This window comes from Sturnira hondurensis, unplaced genomic scaffold (genome assembly GCF_014824575.4).
Source record: "Sturnira hondurensis isolate 20B ecotype Veracruz unplaced genomic scaffold, ASM1482457v3 Scaffold0003693, whole genome shotgun sequence".
Lineage (NCBI taxonomy): Eukaryota > Metazoa > Chordata > Mammalia > Chiroptera > Phyllostomidae > Sturnira > Sturnira hondurensis.
Genome location: NW_028076324.1, coordinates 6,964,427 through 6,980,773, shown reverse-complemented (window position 1 = coordinate 6,980,773; position 16,347 = coordinate 6,964,427). Strand labels below are relative to the sequence as shown.

The 16,347-nt window shown below is 50.9% G+C and overlaps 1 long non-coding RNA gene, 1 other non-coding gene and 1 pseudogene across 2 annotated transcripts; 1 reads left to right on the top strand and 2 right to left on the bottom strand.

The window, feature by feature from the left end:
• Positions 1-5,484: 5,484 nt before the first annotated feature.
• Positions 5,485-7,235, bottom strand: LOC118984593 (uncharacterized). The gene is made up of 3 exons (XR_005065947.1): positions 6,809-7,235; positions 6,467-6,529; positions 5,485-6,325 (listed from the first exon to the last, which is right to left on the bottom strand). It is a non-coding gene; the product is annotated as an uncharacterized LOC118984593 (long non-coding RNA).
• Positions 7,236-11,760: 4,525 nt separating this feature from the next.
• LOC118984657 (U6 spliceosomal RNA) lies at positions 11,761-11,871 on the top strand. Its single transcript, XR_005065951.1, has one exon. It is a non-coding gene; the product is annotated as a U6 spliceosomal RNA (small nuclear RNA).
• A 2,086-nt stretch (positions 11,872-13,957) lies between these two features.
• LOC118984592 (exosome complex component RRP4-like) lies at positions 13,958-14,823 on the bottom strand (annotated as a pseudogene).
• Between the last annotated feature and the right edge of the window lie 1,524 nt (positions 14,824-16,347).

Below are 16,347 nucleotides of genomic sequence, written 5' to 3'. Positions count from 1 at the left end.
GGGCCTCGTGGTTACCAATGCTTAGGGCCCACCATGGAGAATTAGATCCGTCCCTCTGATTTATTTAGGGGCAGGCCAACCTTTCTTTGTCTTCCTTTTCCCTTCTCGGTGCTTTCTTTCATCCTAGTTTTGCCAGCCAGCTGTCTCACTCATGAATGATTCAGGGTTAGGGACTGCGTGCTCACCTTGCAATTGTTTGATAATTTTGAAAATGATACTCTCTGTGGCAGGAGCAACGGGAGTGGATGGGGGCCACATGGAGGTGGAGGGCAGGTATCCCAGGCTCTAGTGGGGGGGACCTGCAGGGCCTCCATGCCCTTCTCAGATCAAATGGGTGTGGGGGCGATGGTGCCTCTGTTTACCCCTTCATCAAAACACAGGGGCAGGCCCAGGTCAGTCCCTCTTCACCTCCTGTGGGCTTACCTTCCTGTTTCAAATGGAAATAGCTTAATAGTTTTGTATTTAGTCACATGTTTGTTTATCCAGTGCCTTGATTACAAAAGCCTTGTGGGGGGTGAAGTATCCAAGGCTTGGGCTTGTATTAGTCATCCCACGTCTCCCCTCCCCTTGCAGTCCTCCCAGATTCTCTGACCCTTTTTCCGGATTTCCGTTGGATTGAGCTGGGGAGGTGGGGATATCAAAGAGGTTATTCCCAACCCCTCCAAGCTGGAGCCCCTCCCCTGTCCCAGCTGGGTAGCCTGGAGCCATTTCTGGACCTCCTGGAACTCCCTCTGGCCTAAGAATATTCAGAATCGGTCTCCAGCCTGGGTCTATCAGGGAACAGCCAACTCCCCAGGTCCAAGACTTGGGGCCAGTCTCCCAAGTCTCTTCCAATTAGGCCCTCTACCTCTTTCTTCTGCCCAGCCCCTTGTCTCTGCAAGGTGGGAAGGGGGCCCCCAAGGTGCTTCCCCTGAATTGTCATGGTCAACTCTCAAGGGTCTTATCTTTTACCCCACGTATCCAAGGCTCAGCCCTCTCCCTCCCCCAGGCCTTATTCGACCAAAGCAGCCTGGTTTACCTCTCCCCTTTCAGGAACCCACCCCCTCCCCAGCTAGAGCTGGGTTTCTGCCTCCAACCCCACTCCACCCCAGCCTGATCCACACCTGCTGGGAGCTCAGCCAGTGCTGGGTGCCTTCCAATTTTAACTCTTTAATCTTCTGAGTGTGAAATACTACCACTTCCTTTCCCCAGCCCAGAGAGGCTGAGTCAGCTGCCCTAGCCTCTCAGCCTGTAAGACAACCCCCTTCTCTGCCTTACCCCTGGCAAACAGTCTGGCCTGTCCACCGAAGAGTGCACGTAGAGTGACCACCTGACCCAGCAACACTTCTCCTAGGGGTGTGCTCAAGAGAAATGAAACATGTATACGAACACTTGTACAGGTGTGTTCACAGCAGCCAAAAAGTGGAAACAATAGACAAATGGACAAATACAAGTGGTCCAGCCACACGGCGAAGTATTACTCAGCCAGGAAAAGGAATGAAGCACTGACATATGCCATAAAGCCAACAGGGCCCCTCCTGTCCCCATGGCTCAACAGGGCTTGTGCTGACCCTGGCCTCCTAGCCACTGTGTCTGTTAGGCTTAGTCACTGGGAAGTCCCTCCCCTAACTGTCCTCTCAGGAGGGGGTCACCAGCTATAGCCCACAAAGAGGTGTGGGCCAGAGGTCTTTCTGTCAAATGGAGACAAGAGCCAAGGGCCCAAATGGCCCAAGGCCATGTCCGGGCTCCTGCTGGGCACTGGGCCTTGCAGGAAACCTAGGCCTCAGGGAAGGTGGACAATAAACCTGAAACTGAGGGTGGCAACATCAAGAGGCTGCAGGGAACCCTGCAGGAAATGGCCGGAGAGAAAGGCAGGAAGGGGCAGGACAGGGCAGGGCAAGGCAGCCTCACAGAGCAGCCACCTTTAGTTTGAGGGGGGCAGGCCAGCTACTGGAGGGCTGGAGAGTGTGGAGCAGGGAGCTGCAAGGGCTCTGCCACGGGCTGGATCATGATGCCAAAGGATGTCTCCATGCCCTGAACGCCACCCCCCGCACCCATGAGTGCGACCTTGCTTGGGAACAGGGTCTGTACAGGTGTAATTAGATAAGATGTGACACTGGGATGGAGTGGCCCTAATGCAATGACTGGTGTCTTTATAAAAAGGGAGATTTGCGTGCAGACAAACAAGGGAGAGGCCACATGACACAGGAGGCAGACCAGGGTGATGAGGTCACCAGAGTGGGACTCAGTGGTTGCTGGCACACCAGCAGGACACCCCTCTGAACCTCCACAAAGAACCAGTCTCCTAGCACCTGGGGCGTGGACTTCTGGCATACTAAACAGGGAGAGAGTAAACGTGTCGTTTTAAGTCGCCACTTCATGGCTTTTGCTCATGGCAGCCGCAAGAAACTCATTCTGCCTTTGAAAAGTGTGGCCAGGCAGGTGGACAGTGGCTGTCCTGCTTCGGCTGGCAGCTTTACCTGGTGACAGGAAAGTTGGCCTGCTTCAGTGGCCCTTGCAAAATTTATGAAAAGAAAGATGTCTTGATAGGAGAGGGAATGTGAGCTGGGCTGTAAGCGATCCGGTGGCCATCTGTTCAGTCGGCTGCCTGCCTGTCCGCAGGGTCGTGGGGCCACAGGCACCAGCTGGGACGGGGCCAGGCAGGGGCTCTGGGCTGCCCAGTGTGTCCGTACCTGAGCAGGAGCAGAGACCTAAGTCCTCACTCACTGAAGACTGAGAACCGCGGCCCCCTCCTGGTCACTGCAGTGGAGCCTTTACTTCATATAGTAAAGTAGCTGCTCTCACCCAGATATTCTTTTTGTCCCCCTGCTTGGCCACTGGGTGATGTCTGAGGACATCTGTGGTTGTCATACTGGGGGTACTCCCAACATCAAGTGGTTGGTGGCCAGGGATGCTGCTCCACATGCCACGGTGCCCAGGGTGGACACCCACAGAGAGGTGGTACTTGTCCGATGTCATCTGAGTTTAAATAAAGCCCCTGAGTCCTCTGCACATGACCCCCCAGAGGCCGGGCTGCACTGTGTGGCCCTCTGGAATCCTGGTAAGAAGGTACTTCTGGAAGGATCCAGGCACAGAGGAAGAAATGTGCCCCCAGCAGGCAGGCGGATAGGACTCCAGGACACGAGGGAGGGTGGCCCTTGTGTTTCATAACAGGTAACATATGAAACCCGAGACTGCCAGCCTCGTGGTGGTGACATTGCTGGTATCAATAGTTTACAGCAGGAACGGACACTTGATCTGGAGTCTCAGGAAGCTGGCTTGGATGGCCTCGGGGATGCCTGCCTGGGTGAGGCTCCTAATGACCAACCTGGGGTCAAGACAGAGGCTGTCCCTCATCTCAGTCTGAACACGCAACTGTTTGATGCCTTAGTTCCACAGAAGCCACCCCTTCTTGTCGTGGAGACACTGTGTCGCCATTTGTTCTTGTTTTGATGGGCCGAGGGGTGGGTGCTGCTTAGGGGCTCGTCCAAAGGAGGGTTTCTGCTCCTGACCACTGCAAGGCCCGGAGGATGGGAGAGATGATGGGAGGGACGTTGGGAAGGGGCTGAGGCCACTGGCTCCAAGTGCCTCTGCAGTTCTGAATAGACATTTCTGCAAAGACAGACAAATGACTGCCAAGACCACGGCAAGGCGCTCAACACCATGAGCCATCAAGGAAATGCTGACCAAACCCACGGTGCAGTGATGCCCCATACCCACAGGATGGCCGCCGTTCATGTGGGGTCTCGAGTGGGCGAGGCTGTGGAGAAGTTGGAGCCTCAGGCCACAGCTGCCGGGCTGGCAAGCGGGGCTGCCGCTGCAGCAAGCAGTGGCAATTCCTCCGAAGGGTGAACACGGAGCTACTGTCTGACCCAGCAACTTCATCGTAGGAATTTTACGCCAAGGGAAAAACAAACACACGTCCTGCCCTGGTTGGTGTGGCTCAGTTGGTTGGGTGTTGTCCCACAAACCAAAAGGTCACCAGTTCCATTCCCAGCTAGGGCGTCCGAGCAAGTGCCAGGGTTGCAGGTTCAGTTCCTGGCCGGGGAGCTGGGGAGTGTGGGAGAGCCAGCCAATTGATATTTCTTTCTCCCTCCCTTCCCCTCTCTCTAAAAAGAAATAAATAAACTCTTAAAAAAGACGATGCATGTCCACATAAAACTGTACACAAATGTTCACAGCAGCTTGATTCACAAGAGCCACAAGGTGAGAACGAGTGTCCATCGGCAGAGGAGTGGGGTCCAGCGTGCGCTGCAGTGGCAGGCGCCACAACATGGATGGACTTGGAACAAACGAAGTTCAGTCAGAGGAGCCAGACACAAAAGGCCACACAGTGTGTGATCCATTTATGTGGAATGTCCAGAACAGGCACGTCCACAGGGCCGGGAAGTAGGTAAGTGGCTGTCAGGGCTGGGGAGGGGGATGGGGAGTGACTGCTGATGGGGGGCGGGGGTTGCTCTTGTTCCTGAGGCTTTTCTACGTAGTTTTCTTACTGAGTTTAAAATGTATGTATATTGAATATTCACTATATACAATTACATAGCCAAATAGAAAAAAACTAAAAATTACCTGTAAACTCCACTTCGAAAGTCAGTGGTAACCACCTTTAACATCTGAGGCCTTCCTTTTATATTTCCTATATCTATTTATCTTATATGGAAAACAAGTGGAGCCCTAGCTGGTGTGGCTCAGTGGATTGAGCATCAACCTATGAACCAAAAAGTCACTGGTTCGATCCCCAGTCAGGGCACATGCCTGGGTTGCAGGCCAGGTCCCCATTGGGGAGTGTACAAGAGGCAACCAATTGATGTTTGGTATTTCTCTCCCACATCGATGTTTCTCTCCCTTTCTCCCTTCCTCCTCTCTCTCTAAAAATAAATAAAATCTTTAAAACCTACAAGATGAAATAAAAATAATAATAAGAAGAAAATAAGTGGAGCCTGTCATGTGCGGCTCAGTGGATTGAGCACTGGCCTGTGGACTGAAAGATCGCTGGTTGGATTCCCGGTTAGGGCACATACCTGGGTTGCAGGCCAGGTTCCCAGTTGGGGGCCTGCAAGAGGCAACAGGTGGAAGTTTCTCTCCCTCTCTTTCCCCCTCCCCCTCTCCAAAATATTTTTTAAAAAGAAAATAAGTGGATATGTAATGCAGATATGTGTATATGTACTGGCATGCATATGTGCAGATATACATACACATACTGTATACATATTTACATAACACATATAAACCCCATCATGGTCATACTTTCTAAACATTGGTTAGACGCCCTGGCTGGTGTAGCTCAGTGGATTGAGCGTGGGCCTGCAAACCACACAATCGAAGTTCGATTCCCAGTCAGAGCACATGCCTGGGTTGTAGGCCAGTTCCCAGCAGGGGACTCACAAGAAGCAACCATACATTGATGTTTCTCTCCTTCTCTCCTTCCCTTCCCCTCTAAAGATAAATAAATAAAATCTTTAAAAAAAAACATTGGTTAGAAACTAAGTATCACTGTAACTAATTCACACGCCCCCAGAATACAAAATAAACATGTAAAGCTCCTCTGCCCTATTCCTTGCATATTCCTGCTGTTCCAAGTTCTTGCTGCTTGCCCCCGGATTGTTCCCAGACATTTCCAAGGCCTATTTTCCACCTTGGAATCTGCGGGGACAGCACAGCCGTCCTGCGTGTGCGTGCTGTAAAGTAGCATCGTGATAGCGACTGCTACGCACCTTCATCTTTGCATCTTCCATCCTTTGCGTTTTAAGTGGTCCTCAGGCCTTTTGTATTCGTTTTTCCATGATGCATTTTGCATTTAACAACCAACCCGGTCACGTTAGTGTAGCAAAACATTTAAAAATAGAGTAGAAGAGGAAACGAACTGTCCCCCGTAATCCAGAGGGAACACCTGCTAGTGTGTCGGAGGGTATCCCCTTGGGCAGGGGCTTTGAGTTTTATTTTGTAGCTTCATTCTGTTCACCAAAGTGAGACTTGCTTCCTCATTCAGCAGGTTCTCCCTTCCCCTTCTTTTAAATCCTGAAACTTTCCAGGTGATATTAATGTTTCCTCTGAAACTCATTTTTTTATTGTAAAATATGCATAGCACAAAACTTACCCTTTCCACCCCTTTTCAATCATACAGCTCAGGGGTATCAAGTGCACTCGCATCGTTGTGGAACGGTCACCGCCTCCAGAATTTTTCCAACTTTCCAAACTGAAATTCTGGAAGCATCTTCCACACGTGCCAGACTGTTGCTGCTGACAGTCTCACACCCTCCTCCCGGTCAGCCAGCAGTGGGGGATCTGGGCCCCCCTCTTGACACGGGTGACACCTCCTTCCCGGTTTCTTTGACCTCAGAATGCCCTGGGGGTGACAGACATGTTCAGTCCTAAATCCGGGTGCCCACTCAGGGAGCACAGGGGTCAAGTACAATGTTCCTAGCCGCCCCGCCCCACATTCCAGGGGAGCCACGAGTCCTCCCAGCTCAGCTGACCCGGGACCAACCTGCCGCCTCTCCTGAGCCTCCAGAACCCGAACCTCTGACCAGTGCAACACCCAGGGGTCTCCCTACAGAACAGCAGAGTTCAACAAGCAACAAGAAAAACCCAGAAAGACTAAGATGATGAAAATCCTTCTTTCCCTAAAATCTACATCTTTTTTTTTTTTTTTAGGAAAGCCACGTTCCCCGCCGCCCCCCCTCCCCCCGCCCCAGCTTCTCTATCTAGCTAACGGAGTTTAAATTCCCAGGAATGACCCTGGAGGAAAATTCTAGAATTTGTTGAGCAAGCACAGGCTCCTTCCTTTTTGCTGGAGATAAAACAGGTCCAACCATAAAAACAAACATACTGAATGCTGCTGCTGTTTATCTTTAGAGTGAGGAATGCTGTGTCATTTCCAGACATTGTGGAGGGTTCCGGGTGAGGGGCCTCTGCACCGCCAGGCCAGGGCTTCGAACCACTGCTGTGAGTGCCCAGGTCCCTCCAGCAACCCATGGAGTTCATGGTTGCTTCTCCCCAAGAACCTTTCTTCTCTGGATTCTTCCATGAGGTTCTTCCTGCTCATGAATTCAAACCCTGAGGGGCTCCCCACCAAGACCCCCCCCAATGTCTCCCAGAGGGAGTCATCTCCATGACAGCAAAGTTCCTTTGTGTCAATAATTTTCTTTATCCTTTGCACCAAGCACAGAGCCTGGGGTGGCCTCAGGCCCTATAGGGTCAGAGCATCCGGAAGGGGACCTGGCCGCATTCCGGGCATTTCTTCTTTCATCCCCACTTGTTTGTTTGTTTGTTTTAAGGGATATGGCCCAGGAATTCCTTTTTCCATTTGATTTCTGCAGCTGGCAGCATTTCAGGACTTTGTATGTCCTGTCCCTGAGCCTCCAGCTGGCCGAGTCATAGGACATGCTAGTGCCCTCCTAAGCTGTGCCCCCCAGACATGCCATGCTGGGGTCATTCTGTCCACATGTATGCTCCCGGCCTGCCTGACCCCAGGCCCGCATGCTCTGTCGCCAGGCAGGCTGGCCACCCATGGCTGACTCGCCTCAGGCCACCCCCACTCCCCCGCCTGTCCCGCCCCCCCTCAAAACTGTCTGCCCTCTAGCCAGGCCAGTGGTGCCTCCCTCCACTTTGCCGCTGAAGGGAGGGAGGTGGAATGAGACTTCTGCCCTTTGCAGACCAGGCTGGGTGGTGATGGACTCAGGGGAGAAGGCAGAAGTTCAGATACTGGGTGGACAGGGGCCACCGCTGGCGGCCCACCAGATTCCCAGTGGCAAAACTGAGGCGGGCGTTACAACCGCTCCCCCAAGTCCTCAGCTGTGTCCACAATACTGAGTGTGTATTCACGTTCCCAGTGCCTGGGGCACAGTGGGCTCCTCAGAGAGGGATGGACTGACCCAGGTGGAGTCCAGGGGACAGCAGGTAATTTCAGGAGCTGTTTCACTCCCTGAGCCTCAATATGGTCTCTGAAGGGGGGACCAGGGTCACACCATGTAGAGCTGAGGTGCCTGGTCTGCAGAGAGCCCTTGACTCCTAGAGAGGATACCTCCCTCCTGTGTGACCTCGACCTCCTCCAGGAAGAAGAGCAGGATAGAAACAGACAATGCAGGTTAGGCCTCGGCTCGGTCTAGGGCACTCAGGTGGGTGTCAGTTGTTCAGAGGAGACTGTTCTCAGCAAACTAGCAAACTGGAGTTAGGGTCAGTTCAGTCCCAGCAGGTGCTATACTCCCAGCCTTTACTGCTCCCTGGGCCCATTTCTGGGGTCCGCAAAGAGTGGGTGCATGGTGGGCAGTCAGAGGGTGTGAGCGAGCTGGGAGTAAGCGGTTCTGAGCACAAGCCTTTTTTATCTTTTTATCTTTTATTTTTATTTATTTTTTAAATATATTTTATTGATTGTGCCATTATAGTTGTTGTTCTATTCCCCCCTTCATTCCCCTCCACCCTGCACACCCCTTCCCCACCATTCCCCCCTTTAGTTTATAACCACGTGTCTCAAGTTCTTTAGATTCTATATTTCCTCTATTATTCTTGCCCCCCCCCGCAATTTTTTACCTACCATCTATGCTACTTATTTTCTGTCTCTTCTCCCGCCTTCTCCTCCTCCCACTCCCCTGTTGCTAACCCTTCATGTGTTTTTCATTCCTATGGTTCCACTCCTGGTCTAGCTGTCCTTTTGGTTTGCTTTTGTTTTAGGTGTGGTTGTTAGTAACTGTGAATTTGCTGTCCTCTCACTGTTCCTATTTTTTATCTTCTTTTTCTTAGATAAGTCCCTCTAACATTTCATATAATAAGGGCTTGGTGATGATGAACTCCTTGAATTTGATCTTACTGAGAAGCACTTTATCTGTCCTTCCATTCTAAATGAAAGCTTTGCTGGATAAAGCAATCTTGGATATAGGTCTTTGCATTTCATGACTTGGAATACTTTCCAGCCCCTTGTTGCCTTAAGGTCTCTTTTGAGAAATCCACTGACAGTCTGATGGGAACTCCTTTGTAGGTGACTGTCCACTTCTCTCTTGCTGCTTCTAGGATTCTCTCCTTCATTTTAATCTTGGCTAATGTAATTATGATGTGCCTTGGTGTGTTCCTTCTTGGGTCCAACTTCTTTGGGACTCTCTGAGCTTCCTGGATTTCCCAGAAGTCTATTGCCTTTGCCAGATTGGGGAAGTTGTCCTTTATTATTTGTTCAAATAAGTTTCCCACTCGTGGTTGTTTGTTTTCCCCTTCTGGTACCCCTATAATTTGGATGTTGGAATGTTTCAAGGTGTCCTGGAGGTTCCTAAGCCTCTCCTCATTTTTTTGAATTCTTGTTTCTTCATTCTTTTCTGGTTGGATGTTTTGTTCTTCCTTCTGGTCCACTCCATTGATTTGAGTCCCAGTTTCCTTTCCATCACTATTGTTTTCCTGTGCATTTCCCTTCATTTCAATTAGTTTAGCCTTCATATGTTCCTCTAATTTGTGACTATAATCAACCAGTTCTGTGAGCATCCTGATCACCAGTATTTTGAACTGTGCATCTGAGAGGCTCACTATTTTTTTTTCACTTAGAGTTATCAGCTCTGGGGCTTTGAGTTCTTCTTGAGCCATATTTTGGACTGTTCGTGCCTGTTACGTATGAGGAGCGGAGCCCTAGGTGTTCACCGGGGTGGGGCAACTCAGTCGCTGGGTTGTGATGCTGTATGTGGGGGTGGGGTCAAAGGAAAGCAATGGCGGTCCCTCTGCCGCCTCCTGCCACTGGGGCCGAGAGAGAGGTCTGTCTCACTGCTCACTCCTCTACTGGTTTATCTGCCTGCGAATGTGTGACCGAGGTCAGCCTGCCCCATACCCTCACTGGGTCCACGATGCTACCCCGGCTGCCTGCTCGCCTAGGTCGGGGGATCCTTCCTGCTCGACCCTGCTCTGCTGCTGGCTCCGCCCCTTTTACCTGTCCCGATTGAACAGTTCGTTGTTGTCGGACTTCCATATAGTTCAATTTTCTGTTCTTTGGCTGCGTCTTTGTTTACTAAACTTTTGATGTATTCAAACTTGGTTGTGGGAGAAGGCACAGTGTTTCTACCTACGCCTCCATCTTGGCGGAAGTCTTCCTTTTTTAAAAAAGTTGACGTGAATGTCCTGACCAATGTGGCTTAATCGGGCGTCATCTCGTGAAGCTGAAGGTTGCTGGTTGATTTTCGGTCAGGGCATAAGCCTGGATTGTGTGTTTGGGCCCCCAAATGGGGCGTGTACAAGAGGCAACGGATGGTTGTCTCTCTCTCTCACATCATTGTTTCTCTCCCTCTCTTTCCCCTCCCTTCCCCTTTTTCTGAAAATAAACAAAATCTTTAAAAAATAAAATTGAGGTGAAATTCACATAATGTGGCATTAATCATTTCCCAGTGGCATTCAGCATATTTGTAATGCTGTGTAATCATCACCTCTATCCTTTTCCAGAACATTCCCTCACCCCCCAAAACAGCCCCATGAGCACTCGCTCTCCCAGCCCCTTCCTGCCCCTGACACTGACCCACTTCCTGTCCCTGCGGTTGGGTCTGTTCTGGACTTTTCACAGGAGCGGAATCACACACTGTGTGGCCTTGTGTCTGGCACCTCTCACTGGGCACCGCGTGTTGGCGCTCCATCCCCATCCTGGTGAGCATCACTGGTGAGTCCAGGGTGAGGGGGAACCACCCTGTGTTTGTCTGCTCACCTGTGGGTCCACCTCTGCCTGTTGTTGGTTATGCTGCCGTGAACAGTTGGGAACACATTTTTGTTTGAATGCCTGCTTTTGGTTATCTGGGGCACGTACCTAGCAGTGGAGTTGCTGGGACAAAGGTAACTGTCTAAGTTTGGTATTTTGGAGGGACTACTGACCTCCCCACAGTGGCCAACCTATTTCACTGCATTCCCACTGGTGAGCAGGATTCTTAGCGGTGTGGAAGCACGAGAAGCCTGGGCTCAAGCCTCTGCTTTTGGCCAACCCCACCCCCCCACCCCGAGGTCTCACTGGCTGAGTCAGGACCTGCTTGGCAAGGGTGTGTGTTAGACCAAATGGTGCATTTTCATCATTTGAGAGCTATGTGCACAGGAGGGAAATTTGGAAATCTGGACAAGTTCAGGCAGTCCCACTTGAGTTACCACCTTGGACTTCATGGCTGGAAAAACCTGCCGGCGACATTTGGTGCCCTGCAGATGTGAAACCAAAGGAAAACACACAGGCTGCACAGGGTGCTTATAGCATCTTCGCTCCTGATGGCCACATGTGGGAGCAGCCAAGATGCCCTTTGGCGGATGATGGGCAAATAAAGGGCAGTCCATCCAGGCACAGAATGTCATTTGGCGCTGAAAAGACATGAGCCATCAACCACGAGAAGATGTGGAGGAAACCTAAATGCATAGAACTGAGTGAAGGAAGCCAGTCTGAAAGGCTCTGTGCTGTATAATTCCAACTCTGGGACCTTTTGGAAAAGGCCAACACTGTGGAGACAGGGAAAGGAGGTGTGGATGTCAGGTGGGAGAGGGATAGCCAGAGCATAGAGGGTTTTAGGACTGTGACGCCACTCCGTGTGACACGGTAGTGGTGGGTGCATGTCATTGTGCATTTGTCCAAGCCCATAGAGTGTCCACCACCAGGAAAGGACCCTGAAGTCCACTGTGGATTTCAGTTAACAGTAATGTATCAATATTGGCCCATCAGTTATGAGAAATGTACCACCTCAGTGCAAGATACTAATCACAGCAGGAGATAGTAGGGAAATTGGTGTGAAGGTGTGTAGGAAGTCTATTATTGCTGCTTAATTTTTCTGTAAACCTAAAATTGCCCAAAAAGTGCTCGCTTCGGCAGGCAGCACATGTATTAAAATCAGAACAATACAGAGAAGATTAGCATGGCCCCTGTGCAAGAATGACATGAGAATTTGTGAAGTGTTCCATAGTTTTTTTTGCAAATAAGAATAACTCGTTTCTGCCCTGGCTGGTGTAGCTCAGTGGATTGAGCACGGGCTGCGAACCAAAAGACCACCAGTTCAATTCCCAATCAGGGCACATGCCTGGGTTGCCGACCAGGTCCCCAGTATGGGGTGTGGGAGAGGCAACTGCACATTGATATTTCTCTCCTTCTCTTCCCTTCTCTCTAAAAATGAATAAATAAAATCTTAAAAAAAGAATAATTTGTTTCTTTCTTCCCAATGCTCATGCCTTTGTTATTCTTTTTTGTTTTACTGCATTCACTGGGAACCTAGTTTAATGCTGAATAAAGGCTATGATGGAAAGCCAAAAATAAAGAAAGAAAGAAAATTGCTCAAAAAAATTAAAAAGTGGGCCCTGGCTGGGTAATTCATTTGGCTGGAGCATCATCCCAATATGCCGAGGTTGTGGGTTCGATTCCCTGGTAAGGGCACAAACAAGAGTTATCCAATGAATACGTCAGTAAGTGGAACAACAAATTGAAGCCTCTCTCTCTCTCCCTTCCTCCCTCTCTCTAAAATATCAACCAATAATTTTTTTTTTAAAGTGGGATGCTGGGAAGGGCAGGGAAGGACCCTCCTAACAGTGAGGTCCAGATGTGACACCGGTTGACAAATAACCCAATTAAAAAATGGGTGGAGGACCTGAATAGACATTCTTGCAAAGGGGACATACAGATGGCTGATGGACATATGAAAAAATGCGCAACATCACCAATCATCAGGGATACGCAAATTAAAGCCACAATGAGATGTCGCCTCACACCCATCAGAATGGCCACCGTCAATAAATCAATAAACAAATGCTGTCAAGGACGTGGAGGAAAGGGAACCCATGTGCACTGTGGGTGGGAACGCAGATTGGTGCAGCCACTTTGGAAAACAGTATGTAAGTTCCTCCAAAAATTAAGACTAGAACTACTTTTTGACTCAGCAATTCCTTTTCTGGGTATTTATCCAAAGGAATCCAAAACCGTAATTTGAAAACATATAAGTACGCTATGTTCATTACAGCGTTATTTACCGTTCCCAAGATGCGGAAGGAACTGAAGTGCCCATCAATAGACGAATGGATAAAGAAAATGTACATATAGACAACAGAATATGACTTGGCCATGAAAAGAACGAAATCTCCCCATTTGGGCAAGACGGAAGGACACGAAGCGTGCTATGCTGAGAGAGGAAAGTCAGAGAAAGACAAACACTGCACGCTCTCACTTATACCGGAAACCTAAGACAGTCAGACCCATGGGAACGGAGAGCAGACCGGCGGTCTGGGGGCCGGGCGGGCGGGGGCAGGGATGGGGGGTGTCGGTCAAAGAGTGCCCATATTCCGCTGGAAAGAGCAGCGTGGCAAACGTGGCGACAGCCCTGTGTTGTGTCCTGGAAATGTGCGGAGAGTGGGCCTTTAGTGTTCTCATCACAAGAAGAGGAGAGGTAGTTGGTTGAGAGAATGCGGGTGTTGATTAGCCTGATTGTGGTGCCCCCTTCACAGTGTCTATGGTTACCTAGCCATCATGTTCTACACCCTAAATACATACAATTTTGCCTTTGCTTGGTTGGCTTTATTCTTTCATTTGACTGCTGGGTTAACTTCACCAACTACTCTCTTGTGCGTCGTAACCGCGTCGCAGAGGAGGTGGGGGTGGGCGCCAGAACAGACCGTTTGGGGTCCAAGGAGGTCATGTTGTTCATAGGGGCGAATTCATGGGGCACTGTGCCTTCTGAATTGATGGTGAACAGAAGGCAGAAAATTATCCATGCGATGTCAGGATGGGAGTCCCCCTGGCTGGAACACTGTGTGCTTTTAAAGCCCCTAACCCTGGCTCCACCCCAGTGCCCTTTGATCTGCAGGCAGCTCAGAGGGCTTGAGGCCCAAGCTTTGCCTCTGAATGGAGAATCAGGACTGGGGGCCTGGCCTGGGGCAGCCCCCTGGAGGCCCAGTGAGGAGCTCTCCAGGCCAGAGTCTTTGCTGAGCCACATGCAGGGACCAGGATCAGACCCTTCACTTTCCAGAGTTGCTTGGGGCGGGGACCCAGTTCTGTCCTCTGGACGCTCCTCCTTACCCTTCCTGCTCTAAAACCCACTGATGCCTTTCCATCACAGTTGCTTGCATTACTTTTGACTGTAAAATGTCCTTAATCTGGTGTGGAAGGGGCGCCTCGCAGTGATACAGGATGCTGTTCTCGCACAGCCTCATCCTCTGAGTTACCAGTGAGACGAGGATACAGTTTTGAGGCTGGGAGGTCATCTCTGGGTCAGCAGGGAAGACAGGTTGGCAACGAAGCCCCCTGCAGCCTCTTCCTGGGCTCAGGTGTAGGGCAGATCCAGGTGAAGTGGCCGTTGCCCAGAATCCCTGAGGCACCACAAGGTGAGTGGTGGCAGTGAGTCTTCTGTCTGTCACCAGATAGGGAGACCTGGACCAGAACAGCCTGACCTGGTTTTCCGTGTGTCAGACCCCTGTGCGTGGAGAGACGGCTGGTCAGAGAACACCGCCTGGACCTCAGCACGGAGGGGGCCCTCTTCAGCAAAAATCCCTCTCTTCCCCAGCTCGCCTTCTGCAGATCTCCCCTTCACCTCTTCAATGGGAAGGTTCGAGGTGACAGAAGAAGGCTGCACCCAGCCTGGGGTGGGCCTCCACCTTCCCCTTCTTTCCTAGACCTTCTGTGATTCTCCCCATCGCCATGACGCCGACTTCGCCATCGCATCCGGTTTTCCAAGCTTTCACACAGATCAGCTGTTTACTCTCTCCACGGAGCCAGTCACAGACGCGACAAGTTCCTCTTCTCCCATACAAGTTTCACGGCCCCATATGAAGCCCGTGTCCGTGATGACTGTGTCGTCTGGCACCAGGCGTGTCTCGGTCTTGAGTCGCAGGCTGTCACCCACATGCTTGCAGGGGAGGGAAAGCCTCGCTTCCATTGCTGCCCTGGTGCCGAGGAACGCACGTGAGTGCAGCTCTCTGAGGTCAGCTGTACCTCAACAAAGCTGGGGAAAAAGGATGTGGAAAGCGTTGGCTTCCAGAAAGGCAAATCGGTGGAGTAAGTGAAATGGTGAGTTGGGACGGACTTTTTTTAGTATATCCATCTGAATTGTAGAAATTAAATTGTACGCAAACCTGGTAAAAGTATATTTTAAAACTATGAAGCAAAATCAACGATGCCATTCAATGGTTTTTAGTATATCCATAGAATTGTGCAGCCATGAGTACTATTAATTCTGGAACTTCCTCATCACCCCCCAAAAAATTGTCCCAACCAACAGTTACCCCCATCCCCCTCCCTCAGCCCCTGACAGCCACTGGCCCACTTCCTGTCTCTGTCCTGGACACGTCCCATACATGGAATCACACACTGCGTGGCCTTCTGTGTCTGGCTGCTCTCCCTGAGCATCGTGTGTTCAAGGTCCATCACATTGCAGCTGGTGTCAGTGCTTCACTCCTTTTCATGGCCGAGTGACGTTCCAGCGCGTGGAGGGACCGCGTTGTGTTTGCCCTTTCACCCACTGATGGACGGACGTGTGGGCTGTGCCCTCCTTTCAGCTGACGTGGACTGTGCTGCTGTGAGTTGTGAATGGTGAACCCGAGTATATAAATCGTTGTGTGTACGCGCGTTTCCAGTTCTCACCTTCATTTCCCACTGGGAGGGATTGGCTAGGTCACACAGTAATCACCTGTTTGACCTTTTGAGAAATGGCCTGAGCAGCAGCTTTGACGTCCTGACGTGGCCCATCCAGGGCATGGAGAGGGTGAGGCAGCCGCCTTTTCGCTGTTCCCTGGGGAAGAATCCTTCATCGTGCCGATGACTTATTGATGAGAGCAGTTCAGCGGGGCCAGGAGAACTTTCCATGGGTTCCTGTTATAAATAGGGCTGGGGCGCAGCGGGGAGGATCCTGGCCCCACCCTTCCGGCAGGCTCCAGATAAGGGAGCCACACTTCAGATGCTGCCTGTGCCGTTTTGCAGCCCCCTGGAATCAGGAGAGGGCTGTGGTCAGGGCTGACTTGCCCCTCAGCTGTCAGCCAATTTTCAGTCACTTTGTGAAGAATTAATTGTGAAGACCCCAGACATTTAATACCCAGAAAGGTTGGGCACTGATGACCCAGAGTGGGCACACTATTCCCGGCTGTCCACTCTGGCACCTCCAGCTCCCACTGTTCCAGGGGACCCAAAGTGGATAGGGATGGGGCGCAGGTCCTCAGGGAGCCCCTGTGGACAGCCATTTCCTCGTTCCCCACTGGGTATTTACACAAATTATTGACCTATGAGGCAGCCAGCCAGAGGGGACAAGATATAAATAGTGGCCTTCCCATCCATTACACTTGGCAGGAAATGGGGTTTTGTAACTTAAAATTGAGGATTTCATGCCAAACCTGCAGATTTGTTAGAAATACCCCAATGTGGGCCAGGGCAGGTGTCTTTGAGAAACATCCCTCCCGGGTTTCTTCTCAGAT